Genomic DNA, 13961 nt, shown 5'->3' on the forward strand with positions numbered 1-13961 from the left:
ATTTGAATATTGTCAATTTAGGTCATTAATTTGCTTTCTATCTGCTTCTCTAACCAACGATATTTCTGTAAATGTTGACGTAATTAGAAACTATATACATGTATGGAGATGACAGATCAAATTCACATGACTTATCGAAGGATAATATTGTTGGAATATTTGGTTTTCTGCGAGAGGACTGAGTGAAAGAGTTTTTAAACCTTTTTTTGTTTTAACTCATTTCTTAAGCCGATATATTTATTGTATTTATCATATTGTTATGTTTTAATTAGAATCAGTGTGTTTTACCTGTGTCATTCTGATTTTTATGCTAATAAATAAATACAAATATCGAAACAAAAAAATACAATTATAACTATCAAATAAATAACTAGAATCACGCTATCGCATGATAAGCAATAAGACCATAATAATATACAAAATTATCACTTTATCAGCAATCATTATTATATTATTTTCCTTAAACTTCGGAAAATGTTGAGCACCTCTGGCCGTGATGGTAGCGAAATCACGTCCGCTGAGTTTAAAGATAATTCATTTACGTTTGGCCCCGTGGCTCACCGTGGCCGCCCTCGCATTCTCACAACACTAGTTTTATTATAAACGTTTTGTTTGCTATTGTTCTACTCATTCATTGATTGTTTTAAAGAGGGTAGATTAGCTTTTCCGGGAACATTTCAAGGTTTTTTTTTTGGTATTTATAATTGCAACTGTAATTATGGTTGATCATAATAAAGCAGTTTATGAACGGGTTGTGCTGACTGAAAACATTTCTTGTGATGGCAAAATTAAAAGAAGAAAAAGATTTCCTCATGCAATTTAATTAAAATTCTACTTAAAATAAAACCTACAATATATCGTGTTCTTAGATATTTATTATTTATTTTGTATCGAATTAAGTTTTGTAACAGACCATTATAATTAAATTAGGTATTTGACATAATTTTCGTATGGAGGACTTGGATTAATAAATTTCAAGAAAAGCATACAACGCCTTAAATACGACACTACATTGCGAATAAAAGTACAAAAAATCTCCATTTATTTAGAATTCTGGGCTAATTAGCTGAAAAATAATTTAAATAAAATAAAATACTTTGAATATAACTGTGACACAGTTATTAGTACAAAAAATAGCCTAAGTACTTAAGAAATAAATCATAATTTGGATTGATTAGCTTGCGGTGGGTTTTATTAGTGAAGTTATATTCAAAGCCACATTATCAGTTGTATTCATACAGCGTAGGCCGATGTAATGGGTGGTCTGACGTCATAATACAAACTTAAAAGATCTGAGGGATCTTATATTACGTTATTAAAATATGGTTTTTGACTACAAAAATGTAATTAGTCGAATTATTTTTGTATATTTATTTGGCTTAAGGTGCTTTAACTATATTCGTACTTGAAGAAATGTGTAATTTTTATGATATGTTAAAATAATTTATAAAATAAGAGATAGATAGATTTACAGGAAAATTGCTTTTTAATCAATAGCTGTTATTCTAAGGTGAAGTCTCTTGTGACGTCACTTATTAATACACTTTTCACTGACAAGTGACATTAGTACTCCTTCATAATCTTCGCAAACTATATCAAATAGTTATTACTTCACAATTTTTTATTGATAAAAAAAATACTGTGTCTCTACATAATATTTTTTTATGAATGTCTAATATTTTTTTTAAACTCTCTGATAAACTAATTAGATGTTGTCAGTCAAATATAATATTGTAGAAGTATGAGAGCGCACTAGACGGTGTATAGCGGTATCTCTCTTTCACATGTGCAATGATATTATCGTAAGATTTGGCAACCCTACGAAAGGTGTAAGTTACTTCAATGCGCGGTAAACAATACACAATAGAGATGTTGACAGGGTAAAAGGTTAAGAGGTTTTCAGGACAAAAGGAAAAATAGGTTTCCATTTTTCATTAATGTAACCGAAGGACCTTGAAAAATATCAGCTTTACGTAAAAATATGATTTAAAATGTTGAGATCATTTTGTGTAAAATTTAATTCTGATTTAAAAAATAAACAAGCTTACAAACCTAAATATTTTTTAATAAAATATTTTTGGGTGTATTTTTACCAGTATCTTAAGCAGTTTCACAGAATGATTTCCTTCAATATACATAATATATAAATTTAAAAGTGAGGCTAAAATAAATACTTTTTAAATTCGGGCAACATTACACTCTTTAGCAACGTATTTTTAACACTTTTTTAAGTGACATATGATCTCTTATTTTTAATTATTTTCAGTCCTTTTATGACAGTAGCCCTACCCAGTTACCCTAATATTTTCTTGGCTAAACATTTTAAACTACGTATACGCTCTACAACTCTATACCAAACACAACAATATTATAGTTCACCGTGAATTAATCAATTCATTAGCAACTTTCAAGCAATATTTGAGAATTAATTTTGCTAATTAATAGTCTGATTACGTTATATCGAACTATGTCGTCACAAGTACAGTAATACGCCTCGAGGCAAACTATGTTGTGCTGTTTTATGAGAATGTTCACATGAAAACTAATTATAACAAAATTCTCAAATTAATATTCAATTAATGGCGATATTGATTTTGTCTCTTATTTTGAGTGTCTTTTCAAAATAGTGGGTACGACACAGACTTGTAATATTATTTAAGCAACAAAAACATAGAAACGACATAGTGGTTTCTAAGGCTTACGCGAATGTTCGACGGCTTAATTTTAGATTTTAGTTCCCGACGTCTCGACACCTTTTCAGGTATCATGGTCACGGGCAGACGACTTCAAATAAAATACTACTTAGGGTCAGTAGTACTTGATGAATTTTTTGAGACCAAATGACAATGAAAAAATATGTAACAGAATTGGTTTATCCAGTCCAAAGTTCAGAGATAATATATTAAAAAATGTCCAGACGAATTGAGAATCTTTTCCTTTATGAAATCGTTTGAAAAGAATGGAGTACATCACTAGTTATAGTAGTTATGCCATGATTAAGGTAAGGTAAGAACGTGTATACTAAATACATTATTATAACTGGCAAATAATTCAAAGTCTTAAGACCACGAGTATTGTTATAAAGAGGCCGGTAGGATAGGTGAACCGTCTTCAATTCGGCATTACAACATTTAAAGACAGGGTATGGCGTGTAGGGTTGCGTGGACACGTTTATAAACTTAATAGATAAGTAAGTGCAATACAAAACAGTATAGAGGGAAATAATAACAATAACAATACGATATTAATGGATACTAACCTATAAATGCGAAAGTTAACAACAATAGATGTATTTGTTCATACCATGTGTAATTTATACGTACTAACATTCGTAAAAATGCGAAAGTATCTCTGTCTGTGTGTATCGCTTTCACGCCAAATCCACTGAACCGATAGTGATGAAATTAAGTATACAGGTAGCCTTTTTTCGTATGAAAAAATCATCAGATGACTCGTTCCTTTTTGGGTTGAGCGGAAGGCATTGTCAGACTCCTACTGATTAATACTCACCCATGTTCCTTTCTTTGCCCCTCGTGTACCGGGGCCACGGTAACCCTTTCTTACAATCCTGCTGCTCCGGCAGATAGTCTAGAGCCTGAGAAAGGAAGGCTTTAAAAGAAGCAGTTTTTAACTAGAAAAAATACAATTTCTTTTTTTTTGCAAAAACGAATCGTTTTGAGTGCGTTTAAATACATTTTTTTTGTGATACAGTTAAAGACATGTGAAAAATAGAATTTAATATTTGTGTTCAATGTAGTTGTGAAACTCGCCAACCCTAGTAATATCGTATGATTTAATTACACTCAAACTAATTGATATATTCACGCACCGGCGGCGGAGCGCCGGACAAATACCTTTGGTCCCCTTTTCACATCTCCAGAAATGTGATAGATTTGTAGTCTATTCATAGATATATCACAATGTTGTATTGATACATTCTCTTTGTTTGTGTACATTCAGGATTAAAGGTAATGAATAAGCTACTTTTAATTTTACACTACAATTCCAATCGATGTCGTTAATTTTCTCAGTTTTTCTATGAATGTGCGTGTTTTCTTATCTTATATTATAAAGGCGATTGAATGTTTTTTTTTGTGTAATACTTAATTATGAGAATGACTAATAATTTCATGATGAAACCGTTTACTTTCTCGTATTTATCGTGATTGCCCGACTAGTTTCGGAGTCCTTAACCATGAACTGAAGCGGCGGTGCGGCGCGTTGGTTTGGGCTGGCTGGATGGTTTGAAACTAGTCGCTGCATTATTTTATAGTGAATTAATGTGTATGTTTGCAAAACACATAATAAGTAATCAATTAAAACTATTAGTCTAAGTACAATTCTCCTTTAATACAGTTGTAATAAGAAACAAAAAAACTTTTTCATTTCTTCAGTAACTCGTCAATACTTATAAAAGAACAAAACCGATCCACTAGAATTTACATATAGAAAAGCTATTCCATTATTTTTAAGAGCATAGTACGTAGGTGGCAAATCTGAGTCAGAGGCGTTGTAAGAAATGAGCCTACTTACTGGAACCCATAATAATGAATCTTTATTTATAATTCAAAACTCTGATCAACAAAATGTCTGTCGAGGACTTTTGTAGTTGGATGTTGTAGTTTTGATACTTTGTCAAGATGAATATTTGACTAAAAAGTAACTATCTACATCGTGAATTACATTCAAAAATGATGTTGGAAACATATTATTTTATTCCATTAAATTAAAAAAAAAACTTAGACAAAATGCATCAAAGATTGTGAAACATATAAAAGTGGTGTCTAATATCGTCACATGTCAGTAAAATTTTACTGACGAGACGTCACGCGAGATAACTCACCATGTCTTGCTCGTTTTTTATTTACGCAACTAAAGAAAAACTAATTCCTTTTGCTGTCAAATACCTATTTAATAATATTTTTTCTGTAGCCTGTATGCATGTTTAAATAAATCATATTTTACTGGACTTCTATCAATGGAAATAAATGACAAATTAATCAATTAAAACTTTAGATTTTCTTTGAGTTATAAACCGGCCTTCTTAAAAAAAGGTATACGTTGATAAATGTCACATAAAACATGACAGTAATTTTCAATAAATATAAGACTGTTGCTGGCTAATACAAGCAACACAAAAACTTCTTTCATACAAAGCTACACACAACAGTTTAAAACCATCAAGTATCAAGATCGTTCACCGACTGTGCATATCCGAAGTTAATATGATCACGTATAGCATCCGGCACTCTGTCTCCATTTACTCGGCGCGTGCTAAGCGTCCCTCTAAATAATTCATACTAACATATACCGAACAAAACTCTTTCTAGGATCAGAACCTGTTGCTGTCACCACTTTTGTATGACGAAAGTGAAATTGGGTTTTTGTGAATGTGAATTTGTTTTTTTATGATTGTTGTCTACAAATATTTGAATTGACTTTTATGTATGTACTAGCTGACCCAGCTAACGTTGTTTTGTCGAATATTTTTTTTCTAGTTGTATTTATTTTTAATGCCACATTATAAAAAAAATAAAAACAAACAACTTCGTCCAAAAATAAAAAAATAAATTTTAGTGTGGGCAACCCTTGTCACTTAAGGGTATGAAAAATAGATGTTGTTCTATTCTCAGACCTACCCAGTATGTATACAAAATTTCATAAAAATCGGTCAAACCGTTTCGGAGGAGTACGGTAACTAACATCGTGACACGGGAATTTTATATATTAGAAGATGTATGTATGTCATGTATGTATTATCTATACATATATGTATGTTTTTGTGGGTATTTTCAAAATGGTGAAGGAGGGATTACTGGATTGTATTTATGAACTAAGTAACGCAATGCTGAACTTGAATATCTTTTACACTAATTCTAATATATCTCTTACTCCGGATTTTCCTTAGTTGATCAACACTCAACATATAAAAATAAATCAATCAAATATCAGTTCTCAAAATGCTTGTGTTTTGTGATCAAAGAATTCAATGATAACCTTTAAAGTACCGTGTATTAATCCTACAGCTTTATAGTAACTGCAGGTACGCCTTTCAACATTCAACGCAGGAGACCAATGTAATTATCATTATTAAATTAGACTTGCTTTAAATTCTATAACTTTTCCACCTTTTAAACTTTGTCGTCCGTGCCTTGAATACTTTTGTGGACTTCTCGTAAAAAGGTTAGAGAAAAGAGTTGAGTAATCTTTTCATATTGAATGAGAGATTTGTAAGGTTGTTACATCATTACTAATCATTAGGAAGACAGTATTTCAAATACTTTTTCTATAGATTCTACTCCCATCCGTTACCTAAAAGTACCGACATGTAAATACTGCAAAACTTGACAAACGAATATTTTAACTATTTCGATATGTATTAAAATAAAATCTACATTTTTAGGTTTTTAATAAAAAAAACTCTTCCTGTAACTTTCACGCCCCTAAAGACATCCTTTCAATCAAATTATTTAGGATGTTCTTCGTAGATTTTTCCTGAACATGACAGCTAGGATACACTAGCAACCCATCCACTCCACTCAACAATGATGCAGCTCTTTTAGAAGGTCCTATGTCGGGGTTCGCGGTAGACTGCGAAAGCGTTCCCGCTTGGCCCCCGACTAAAGGAAGCGGGAAGCATTCCAGTGGTGGTAGCCGGTAGGAGTCCGGCACACCCCTTCGCCTTCCCCAGGGCGAAGGATGTCCATGACGATTTCCACTGGACAAAAAAAAACAAAAAAAGAAGCAACCCTTCCACTACAGGATGTTACAAAGCCACGAGTTCAAAATTCACCATGTAACTCCATAAATTGTATCTTTCCCAACAAGTATTCGATATAGTAAATTAATTTTACTCTGTAACCGGCGTTTCCTGTCGGGCGTTGCATAAAGGACTACGTAAACCGATCAGTGCAGCTTGATTTCGTTAGCTAGTATATATCTAGCCTAGTATATCTAGATATCTGTTGGAACAGGTACGTAAAGTAATATGTGGGTTGAAAGCCCGGGACGTTGGTATTAATTTAGTTTCGTGTTTGCGTTGTAACTATGTATGATGTTGGTTGGTAGTTTTTTTGTATGATTGGTAACTGGTAAGGGCCATCTTAGATATTGCTGAACCGTTATTGAAATTATTTTAGAGATAAAGTTGGAAGTTGATCTTGTAAGAAGAAGACCTACAGATTTGGATGAAAAGTATTAAATTACGCAAATTAAACGCAAAAAGCCAGAGGTGTAACTATTTATTACGAGCAACATTTTAATCAACATTTTTAGACTGGCTATTTTTAATAATAACTTTGCTTACTTGTGTACTTAGTAACTGTCTTTGAGACAAGTCAGACAACCCGACAATTAATAAAAAATCTCACAAATATAAAACATTGTTATTTTTTTTTTTATACCTGCATAGAAACTGTAGAAACACGTGGCATAGCCAACAAAATAATTGGATAATCTATAATCATATTTGTCATGTTCATGTCAAAGGATGGAGAAAATACGAAAAGCCGGTGATAGACTATTTATAAAAATAGTTTCTGACCTTAGTATGACCTTACCTTTTGGAATGCACTTTGAGCTCTATATTATGTAGATTTAAAATCTATTTTTGTATGGGCAGGTACGCTAACTGATTTTCGTTTATAACCAAATATAACTTTTGCACTAGTTTTGAGTTTTTGCACTGGTACCATCAAAGTTACTTGATATTTTTGTGATGACCACATTGTTTTGTGTCGGAGTTTAAGAGATATATGAGTATGTTTATCAGTTGTCTAGTACTCATAAAACAAGCTTTGCTTAGTTTGACACTGGGATAACATGTTGTGAAAATTATGGAATACTAGCTTTTGCCCGCGACTTCGTCCCCGTGGGTAGAAGATATAAGTTATGATTTAGGTATACCTGCCCGGTTTTTTTCACATTTTCCATTGTATCTTAGCTCCTATTAGTCGCAGTGTGATGGTTTATAGCCTAAAGCCTTCTTCGATGAATGGTCTATTCAACACAAAAAGATTTTTTCAATTTGGACCAGTAGTTCCTAAGATTAGCACGTTCAAACAAACAAACATTTATATATTAGTATATTTAAAAATAGAAATCACGAACGGTACCCTGCATATAATTATTAATTGATTACCAATTGACCTACCTTAACATTGGTTTACACGATAAAATACAGCATAAACATCTGACGAACTTGTAATGCTAATTAAAACTAATCCAATGTGATAGTTTTCTAAATATAGTTAGTATGTAATAAAGTATAGTTAGTTTAACAATGATAATATCGTAGAACAAATTGTTTGTATAGAAAATCTTTAATTAAGTATTTTAATTAATTAGTACCCAGCTGAGAATCCAGTCTATTAGCTTAGTACGGCTACATATTAGCATCTGATGCCTCATATCAATTAAGAGAAAACTAATAAGTGTAAAAAGGTTTTTCTTGTAAGACTTAACGACGACATTGGGTTAGAAAAATAAAACGTCCACGTGAAGTCTGCTAACCAGAATGGTTCATTTTTCTTTTCTTTTCATTCTTATGATAAGTTTATTTACTCAATAGTTATTTAAGACGTACACATATGGACACAGGTGCAAAATGCAGAGGCCTTGCTAAAAACTTTAATTGAACATGCAATGGGCCACCTACTAGGAGATGTGTGCTCTTTAGAAGAACAGTCATAAACGGCCCAAGGTAGCTACAAAACTATTGTACTTAATTATTAGTATTAAAAGTATTTAATCACCATTTTGTCCAGTTTTGGATTTTGGACAAGTATGGACAAGAAGCACTTTATTCAGAAACAGTGTTGTAGGTACCTATGCAAAACTTATTTCAGTGCCATCTAGTGAAGGGCAGCAACATTACTCCATAACCAAGCTTACAAGCTGTTGACGAGAAGTGACGATAGCAGTGACATCTATTGCACGAGAAAAAAACATTGTCACTTGTAGCACTAGCAATGCCATCTAGCGGGGGGTTTGTAAAACTACATCACTTGATTATTTGGTAGTGTTGAAGTGCTGTGTGCGTTTGCTTGGTGTTGTTTTATAAACAAAACTTGGAGTTGTTTTTCCAACAGATAGCGCCACCAGTACTTGGGATAGCATTTTAGAGAGTCGTTCTGTAAAGTCTTTGGAAATATAGTCCTTATAAAACAGATTACAAAACGTTTTCTAATAATGTATGTCTGACAAAACTCATATCATAATTTCAATTTTCGTATAGCTACGTATTCCACAGTTAGGCGGGGATGATTTTATATTATAGTCAAATTCAACCTCTGTTGCAAGTAATTATCATAATTATAGAGATGCACAGGTAGATATCATTGGTAATATAATATGTGAACGTGTGTTGGTTAATTCCTATGGATGTACAATCGTCTCATAAGACAGCGTTTTAAGAACTTGATTTAATTATATTACTATTTAATTTATTATTTCTGCAAGCGAATGATACCCTAAAGAAGATTAACTTTCGGATTTTTCTACATTTTTTGGTTTTGTTTTTTTAAGAGATCTGTTCATAATTAATCTTAACGCATGCTTTGATGCGTGATTTCAGGCGACTGCAGCAAGAACAAGGTGAAAAAGATCAAGTACGAGTCGGCCTTGCACGAAAAGCAACCTGCAAAAAACTGGTCATCAAACAAAATTTCAACTGGAAAGTTCTTGAAGTAGCTTGGTAACAACCGAATGTAGAAACATTTAGACGAAATGAATCCTTAGTTACTGGAGCGTTAGTTCTAGAGTTCCGTTTACACTTTTTGGGTACAAAAGCTCTGTATTTTTGGCGTTTCCCGGCTTAGAAAGACATGGAAGAAGAGTCACCAATTTAACTAATACTTTTGTCAACAAAAGCTCAATTACGATCAATTAATTAACTAAATCTCACTATGTCTCCTACCTATTGTACGAGTATATTCGCAATTTCCAATATTTATACTATAGAAAACAGCAAGCCCTAGTGTACACAAGCGTCGGTATTTGCATAATAATTGCATGTCGTGTACAGGAAGTTTAGTGGAATGGTTCTCGTGTGTTCATGGGCTTAATGCTATTGTTTTATATCGTAAATATGTACCACCATTGTTATGTGGGGATGCGTTTAATTATTAATTTGTTTTTTTGTGGTTTGAAAGGTAGCTCGGCTGAAATGAATTCAAAGAAATATTATTTATTATATGTTGGAGGGTTTCCATACATTCGAGTCTTGCGCACTGTGGATATTAAATGAGTACTTGTGTATTAAAAAAATATATATATTAATGTTTTTGTACTGTAGAGGGAAATTCATATTGTTGTCTCTAATGTTGTTAAGAAGTACTAAGGATAATCGGGAATTGCCTTGTTTTATGTAATGATATATAACAATATCATTGTTTATGATATCAGTTACATAGGTTCTTAGTAGAGTCAGAAGAGATTCAATCTTGAGTTTCTAACTCGACTAAATCTCTTTTGACTTACTTGGTTTTAGAAACTGTTCAAGTGCGAGATGGACTGGCAACACTGAGACTGATGACTCCTTCAGAATATACAAAAGAAGCACTTAGAATTGAGCACAATTCATGACCGTAGCAACAATTACTGAACCTCAATGTTATTTTCTTTTGTTGATGTTGCGATGATATAACTTTTAGTGATTACTAGCTGTTGCTTGGTTAGAAGATATAAGTTATGATTTATATTTATATGTACCCTGTTTTTCCACATTTTCCATTGTATCTTCGCTCCTATGAGTCACAGCGTGATGGTTTATAGCCTAAAACCTTCCTCGATGAATGGCCTATTCAACACAAAAAGATTTTTTCAAATTGAACCCGTTGTTCCTGAGATTAGCGCGTTCAAACAAACAAACTCTTCAGCTTTATATATTAGTATAGAGTATAGATAATGTATCTTTGAAATCTCATGCATGATTCCGTTCCGTTTTTACCCTCTCGTTAAGAACTCATTCCGTCCGAGTAGCAAACAAATAACTAGTACAACTTTAAATCTAGAAAAAAAAACGAAATGATTACATTTAATTTCTAAATAAAACTTTAGTAAGGGACATTCCCTTTCCCTAATAGACTAAACAAGTGGTCACTTGAAGCATCAATCAATAGTTACTCAAAACGTAATTCAGTTATAACGCTCAGTTGACGGCGTGGCAACGGCGACGGGAACTGTTGCACTCGTGTTTGAGAGAAATAATGGGAATACAGTATGTAAATAAAGAAAAAAAGAAGCGTAATGCTTTTTCACTTTCATGTGAAAATTCAGATGTACTTGTTTTTTTTTTATTTCGTAACTAGCTGTTGCCCGCGACTTCGTCCCCGTGGGTAGAAGAGATAAGTTATGATTTACATATACCTGCCCTGTTTTTTTTTTCACATTTTCCATTGTATCTTCGCTCCCATTAGTCGCAGCGTGATGGTTTATAGCCTTAAGCCTTCCTAAGCCTTCCTCGTTGAATGGTATTTTCAACACAAAAAGATTTTTTCAATTTCTACCAGTAGTTCCTGAGATTAGCGCGTTCAAACAAACAAACAAACAAACGCTTCAGCTTTATATATTAGTATAGATAGAGTATTTGAATGAAAATGTCAGTCTCATTCCTTATACGTTATATTTTTTTTTATTTAAAACATTACGAAAATAAAACAACAAAGATTGTGAAACGAATGGAAGTGGCGGCTAGTAACGTCACTTGTCTATTAAACGTGTACACCTACTATAACTGATAAGTGACGTCACACGGGATTTTAAGTCACTGTGCAATCTTCTTTCTTTGTTTACGCGATAAAGGAAAAAAACCGTAACCGATATTATTTAAAATTGGAACTGACTCAGAAGAATTTTTTTCTATTCTTATATAAAAATCATTTCTTACTAATTAGATTTTTTCATATTAATAAATACCCAATTCATAACTACTATGCATAAGGCGGAGGACAGGGTGTTGTAGCGCAACCATCATGAAAAAGAATTTAAATTAAGTGTCCATTGATTTAAAAAAAAATCGTCATCGATAAACAAGAGAAAATGAACTGTATTTTCTCATTACCTCTATTTTACGAATACTAAATAATTATATACTTCTATACACACACAAATACTTAAACAATTAAAACAAACTGGTCAATTATGAACACCTTATTTTGAAGTCTGCAATATTAGGTCATCGTAGCCAGTCTGAACAAGGTCTTGAGAGCCCTCATCTCGTATGAAACGGACTAATGGGCTCGTTAGCGACGCTCGGCCGAGCCGCGACTTGGCAATAGCCTAGCCGTACATTTGATAAACGCAACGATAGATGCAGATGAAGTTAGACTCTCCACTATTTAACGTATCTACCGAGTAGGTAAATGACAAGAGTTTAGTTAAATTCAATAGATAAGTATATACAAATGTTTGAAAATAGGATGTCGTTTTATTAATAGATTTGATTTTGACTTGTCATTTATACATTAGAGCCATTTCATTGATGACACACACATTTTTAATGTTCATTAAATAAATCTCGGCGACTAGCTAATATGGCAGAATTTCATGCAACTGTTAATTGGCGTATAGCACAAATAAACACTTTCCCAAATACTGATTTGTCGCATATTTCAATTTATTACTAACACACACAGGCCACAGTCTTCGATCGAACAAACATAACATTCAACTTAACGAAATAACGAATAACATCGCAAACATTGACATAGCCAAAACGTCATCGTCTAAGTTTCTTCAGCATTCTTGTCCAACCTATATTAATCTTGATATTAACTGATAAACCCAAAACTCTAACATACATATCCACCAACTTGCCATAGTAGAGTGGTATCAAAATGTTTAGAGATGCGACGATCGCATGCGGGTTGGAGTTGCAACCGCGGCGCCTTGCTCGCTCACATTGCTGGGCAATTGCGTATACGCTGGGTTAAGCACTTCGAGAGTGGAGACAGAACTTGGATTACTTATTAAAAATGTTTAGAGGGTTTTGTTTGAAAAATTTGAGTTGATGGGATGATGTTTTTAATGCAAAAAGAGGGGCGTTATAAGTTTGATGTCTCTGTCTGTCTATAGCAGCAGTAGATGTGTAACGATTGGATTGAGCAATTTCAATTTAGTTTAATTTCACAAACATTCAAGGCACATGCACAAATACCCATACACAGAACTAGCAAATGCTAGTTCTGTGCACCCATACATATGGGTGTGCTGAGATCGATCGTGAGTTCGCTCCACTTGACTAATCGTGCAAGGTGTACATGAAAAAACCCAGATTCATTAATATCATTCAGTCTTCATGCTCAAACGGCTGCACTGATATAAACGAAATTTGTTATAAAGGTAGCTGATAACTAGGATCAAGACAAAGGCTACTTTAACCAGACTTCCTTAAATTACTAATATTATGCTAATATTTTTGCAGCTACGTGAGCAACAGTTATTTTTGAATAAAAAAACAAACTACAAAAAAAATCGAAACAAGAACTCTTTCCACCCTAAGTTAGCAGTTACTTGCCTTATTGTAGGTACCACGCCAAATTGAGCATTAAAGAGGACGTGTAGACCCACTTAGGTGAAAACAATCTTAACATCTCGGACGCTCCTGGCTAAATGGACTGTGATCGTCAAAACAAACCGACTCTTTGCTTTACTAAGGAGGTTACAACATGTTTGCAACTTGAAACGGTTTTTTTTTAATATAATGGGCATAATAAAATATTGCAGTACACCGTGTTGATTTCAAATACGAAATTAGGTAATGAAAACTTTGCTTTAAACTGAATAACAAATTTAGGAAACAATATGAGGTCACTAATCCACAATACGAAATTAATAACAACTGAATAAAATTTTAAAGAGAACCAATTTTTTTTTATAATTCTTTGCTTTCTTTTTCATTTAGAAAACGTGTAATGTAGGACGCTTTGTCTTCGTTATCGAGTATGTCTAAATTATCTTGC

Source organism: Trichoplusia ni, chromosome 13 (assembly GCF_003590095.1).
Source record: "Trichoplusia ni isolate ovarian cell line Hi5 chromosome 13, tn1, whole genome shotgun sequence".
Taxonomy (NCBI): Eukaryota; Metazoa; Arthropoda; class Insecta; order Lepidoptera; family Noctuidae; genus Trichoplusia; species Trichoplusia ni.